At 42.9% G+C, this 5,000-nt stretch overlaps 1 protein-coding gene and 1 long non-coding RNA gene across 15 annotated transcripts in view; one reads left to right on the forward strand and one right to left on the reverse strand.

Moving 5' to 3' along the window:
* Positions 1-413: 413 nt before the first annotated feature.
* The window catches only part of LOC135107605 (uncharacterized), a 53,230-nt gene continuing 48,643 nt past the window's right edge, over positions 414-5,000 (reverse strand). For 6 of the 14 annotated variants that reach the window (XR_010271863.1, XR_010271856.1, XR_010271866.1 and 3 more), the window contains 4 exons: positions 3,899-4,051; positions 1,740-2,200; positions 978-1,432; positions 414-543 (listed from right to left, as the gene is read on the reverse strand). The gene's annotated coding sequence lies outside the window, so the exon portion shown is untranslated. The remainder of the gene's footprint in view (positions 544-977; positions 1,433-1,739; positions 2,201-3,898; positions 4,052-5,000) is intronic. The other 8 variants (XR_010271855.1, XR_010271854.1, XR_010271859.1 and 5 more) reach the window with 8 other exon arrangements.
* The window catches only part of LOC135107639 (uncharacterized), a 380-nt gene continuing 100 nt past the window's right edge, over positions 4,721-5,000 (forward strand). The window contains exons 1-2 of the long non-coding RNA XR_010271874.1: positions 4,721-4,799; positions 4,847-5,000. The exon at positions 4,847-5,000 is cut by the window's right edge and continues 100 nt beyond it. This is a non-coding gene — a long non-coding RNA (uncharacterized LOC135107639). The remainder of the gene's footprint in view (positions 4,800-4,846) is intronic.

The following is a 5,000-nucleotide window of genomic DNA, read 5'->3' on the forward strand; positions in this document are numbered from 1 at the left end:
TTCTTCCCCTGTCATCCTCTTCACTTCTTCATTCTTCCCCTGTCATCCTCTTCACTTCTGTCTTCCTTTAATTCATATGTACCTCCTCCTCCTCCTCCTCATCATCTTTCTCTCTTCCCTGTCTTTTCCTCCTCATCTCCTCATCATCATCCTCTCTCTCTCTTCCCTGTGTGTTTTCCTCCTCATCATCCTCTTCCTCTCTTCCCTTTTTGTCTTTAAGTAAAATTCAGGTTTGTCTGTTATTATTATTATTATTATTATTATTGTCTTATCAAGTTAATATTTTGTTGTGTTATTTTATTATTACTACTTATTGTAACATTCTAAACTTTTCTATAAGGATTAAATTTTGATATATTGACTTAAAGTTTTTAATAATTAATTTTTGAGTCAGAAAGGAGAGAGAAAAATAATTGAATCTTAACCCTTTATTTTCTTAATGTCATAAACTTTTACAGAACATAGCATTTTCTTCCTCTGATGATGTCCGTCTGTCTGTGTGTGTGTGTGTACGTACTGCAGGGTGCTGGAGACACGCACAACCTGAGGAGACAGTGAGTGTTAAAATGGGCGGGGTGCGGGCCTATATTGGTGGAGGGGGCTGTGGTTGGTGACTGTGGGTAAGTCAACATACTGTGGGGGACATACTGTGGGGCTGTGGGCTGTGAGAGAGAGAGAGAGAGAGAGAGAGAGAGAGAGAGAGAGAGAGAGAGAGAGAGAGACTACTACTACATATTCTTTTCTCCCTTTCTCCTCGTCTTCCTTTCTCTTCCTCCATTCCATTCCTATACTCTCTCTCTCTCTCTCTCTCTCTCTCTCTCTCTCTCTCTCTCTCACAAAACACACACAGAGGAAGAAGAAGAAGAAAGATGAGCAAGAAAAACAATAAGAAAAAATAAAACAAAGAATCACACAAGCACACAATTACAAACATGCCCCTTCCCAGAACACCCCCATCACCCCATCACTCCACACACCAAGTCAACCACCACCAGCGTGTACTCTCTCGTCCCCAAGTGTCAGATCCCACTCGAACTTGGCAGAGAGGTGGTCCTTGAAGTGCTGAGCCTTAAGGACCAAGGCAGGTTGGCGGAGTTGTCCTTGATGTTGGTGAAGAGAGTGTTGAGTGCAGAGGCAAGGAAGTTGTTGGACTACAATGTTGATGAATAGGTCTTCAGGGATCTGTGGGGAAGGAAAGGGTTAAGTTAACGTAATAGAGAGAGAGAGAGAGACAACTTTATATATAGAAAGACGAAAAATATAGTGTAGGACCAAGAGGAGCTTTGCACACAACTGCAGCCCCTCCAGCAGCAGCACCTCTGCCTGGCACAGATGCTCCTCCACACACCTCCACTGGTCCCAGCCATCCCACACCTGTGCCACCAAGAAGCTGACGAAGGCCACCTGGAGCTCTGCCACTAAGCTGTCCGGCCTGCAAGAGTAATCCGAATCACAATTTATTTAATACTGTACGTAATTGTGTGTGTTGCTACTGGTGTTACTAATGCTATTATGCTGGTGTTAAAAAATATACAATAATTACTACTACTATTACTACAATTAGAGAGAGAGAGAGAGAGAGAGAGAAGAAAAACAGACAGACAAAGAGAGAGAGAAGATATTGAGAAGAAAAAGATAGAAAAAGGAGAAAATAAATATATACTAAAAATTTCATAATAAAGAAAATAAGTACTACTACTACTACTACTACTACTACTACCACCACCACCACTACCCACCATACCAAACATTAACTTCAAACTGTAGGAAGAGTAAAGACTATATTCTGACTTCACTAGCCCCCCCTCTGTAGGTTCTGGTGGGGGGCTGGGTGAAACAAAATATAGTCCCTTCCCTCGGCTTCATTTCTGGGAGCTGTGGAGGGGGGGGGGGGTGCTGTGAAGTGGGGTGAGGTAATGGGCTGGGGGGTCTAGTGGGTTTGTGGTGCTGTGTGGGGCTGTTTGTGAGGCTCCTGTGATGTTTGAGAGGCCTGTGGAAGCTGTGTTGCTGTTCTGGTGGTGTATGAAGGCTGTCAGGGGCTGTGGAGGGCTGTGAGGAGGTGGAGAAGCTGCTGTGTGTGTCTGTGTGTCTTGGGAAGATCTGAACCCCAGGAGGTGGAGGGGCTGCTGTGTGTGTCTGCGTGTCTTGGAAGATCTGAACCCAGTGACAGGTATTAATTTTGCTGCCGAACAAACTCAACCTGGAAAATAAGGAGAGAATTAATGGTTGATAATAATAATAATAATAATAATAATAATAATAATAATAATAATAATAATAATAATAATAATAATCTATCTGAATTAATGGCTGATAATATAGTAATAATAATCTGTCTGTCTGTCTATCACTATATCAAGCTGGTAATCCCACATGGGGAGGCTCAGTCCAAGACGCACACACATACACACACACATGGTGGTAGTAGTAGTAGTAGTAGTAGTAGTAGAAGTAGTAGTAGTAGTAGTAGTAGATGATAGATTCTACTACTACTACCATCACTACTGCTATTGCACACCCAAGCTCAGCCAACGCACAAACACACAAACCACCATCACACTGGGTTTGTAAGTGTGAAGGAGGAGACCCACCTGTATTGAAAACGCTGGACAGAAACCTTTAATTCAAGACACAGGAGGAGGAGGAGGAGGGGCAAAATTTGTAGTGGAGCAGGGAAATGGCGGCCGTGCTGGAGCCAAGAATTAGCCAGAATTTTGCGCAGTATAACTGAACGAGAATGAAAGACTGCCCAATCATTAATTTCAAACTACAGGAAGAATCAAGACTATATTTTGTAACTTCATGAGGATAAATATTCAGTATGGAGCAAAACTCTTCTCACAATACAATTTGTATGCAAGTCTTCATTTACAAACTGCTTACTACAAAATTTCCAAGCAAGCCTTCTGAGGGTTTAGGCAAATGAGGGCACAGAAAACACTATTGCCAAGAATTTTAACAGGTAGTATGAAGTAGTCAGAGGGTGGAGGAGAGGGAGAAACAAACCCTGAATCGTCCAAGGTAGAGTTTTTAGCAAAGGTCTGAGCAAGGAGTTCAGCTTTAGAGACATGTGTTAGCAGTGGAAAATGCCATCGCCAAGAATTTTAACAGGTAGCATGAAGTAGTCAGAGGGTGGAGGAGAGGGAGAAACGCCCTGAATCGTCCAAGGTAGAGTTTTTAGCAAAGGTTTGAGCGAAGAGTTCAGCTTTAGAAATAGGTGTGGTACCAGTGGAAAATGCCATCGCCAAGAATTTTAACAGGTAGCATGAAGTAGTCAGAGGGTGGAGGAGAGGGAGAAACAAGCCCTGAATCTTAAAAGGTAGAGTTTTTAGCAAAGGTCTGAGCAAGGAGTTCAGCTTTAGAGACATGTGTTAGCAGTGGAAAATGTCATCGCCAAGAATTTTAACAGGTAGCATGAAATAGTCAGAGGGTGGAGGAGAGGGAGAAACAAGCCCTGAATCGTCCAAGGTAGAGTTTTTAGCAAAGGTCTGAGCAAAGGAGTTTCAGCTTTAGAGACATATGGTAGCAGTGGTGCCATCTGGTTGAAATAAAGGAGGGAAACAAGAAGAAGCAAAGTTATTGGAAATATTTTCAGCTTGGTGCCAGAAGTCACAAGGGAAGTTAGATATTGAAAGATTCTGACACTGTTAATGAAGTTTTGGCTAGTTGGAGAACAGACTTGGCATGGTTCCAGACAGAAATATAAAGTGCATGAGATTCCTGTGATGGAAGGCTTAAGTACCTTTTGTGGGCCACCTCTCTATCATGTATAGCACAAGAACAAGCTGTGTTAAACAAAGATCTGGAAGGTTAAAAAAACAGTGAGGAATGTACACCTCCATGCCAGACGTTACTAATACGATTACTACTACTACTACTATTATTACCACCTCCACACCTGACAGAGGGATCATCCACTTAAGTTCTGTCTCCTCCACGTGCTGAGTGAGAGAGATCCACTTCTTCCAGGACTCATGTGGATAAGGGCCAAGGAATCTATCCATCTGCTGTAAATTTGAACGGATTCTCTCCACTTCATCCACATTTGGTTCTGTTGGAAGTGAAGAGAGAGAGAGAGAGAGAGAGAGAGAGAGAGAGAGAGAGAGAGAGAGAGAGAGAGAGAGAGAGAGATGAGAGAGAGAGAGAGAGAGAGAGAGAGAGAGAGAGAGAGAGAGAGAGAGAGAGAGAGAGAGAGATAGAGAATCATCTTAAACAAAAATAATGAATACACAAAATAAAAAAAAAATATATAAAAAAAAAATAAAATAAATTCATCCACTTATCCACCCTTCTACCCATCCACACACACACACACACACACACACACACACTTATTCATCCACTATCCTCATAATGCCTAATAACAACCTCTCTGGGGCGGAGAAAATGGAAGAAACCTGTATGTGGAGCTATGTCCCCTTGGAGGCTGACTGCACTGTGGAGGAGGAGGAGGAGGAGGAGGAGGAGAAGGAGGTGGTGGTGGCAGGTGGAGGTGGAGGTGGAGGTAGTGGTGGTGTTTGTAAGGCAGCAATGTATGTAGTTGTATTTCATGGACTCTCCTCTCTCTCTCTCTCTCTCTCTCTCTCTCCTCTCTCTCTCTCTCTCTCTCTCTCTCTCTCTCTCTCTCTCTCTCTCTCTCTCCTCTAAACCACTCGCTGACATTCCAAAAGTGTGGCGCCTTCCAGTGCCAGATGCCCCCTGCTGTGACATGCCTGCTGGGGAGGGTGTGTGGTTAGCTTAGGTTAGGTTAGGTTAGCATGGTTAAGTTAGACTAGGTTAGGTTAGGTTAGGTTAGCAAGGTTAGGTTAAGTTAGGCTAGGCTAGGTTAGGTTAGAGATGAAGTTAGGTTAGGTTAAGTTAGGCTAGGCTAGGTTAGGTTAGAGATGAAGTTAGGTTAGGTTAAGTTAGGTTAGCAAGGTTAGGTTAGGTCAGGTCAGGTCAAGTTAGGTTTTTGTTAATCCATGACTATCATTAGCAAAATATTATTCATATGAGAGAGA

Source organism: Scylla paramamosain, chromosome 2, assembly GCF_035594125.1.
Source record: "Scylla paramamosain isolate STU-SP2022 chromosome 2, ASM3559412v1, whole genome shotgun sequence".
Lineage (NCBI taxonomy): Eukaryota > Metazoa > Arthropoda > Malacostraca > Decapoda > Portunidae > Scylla > Scylla paramamosain.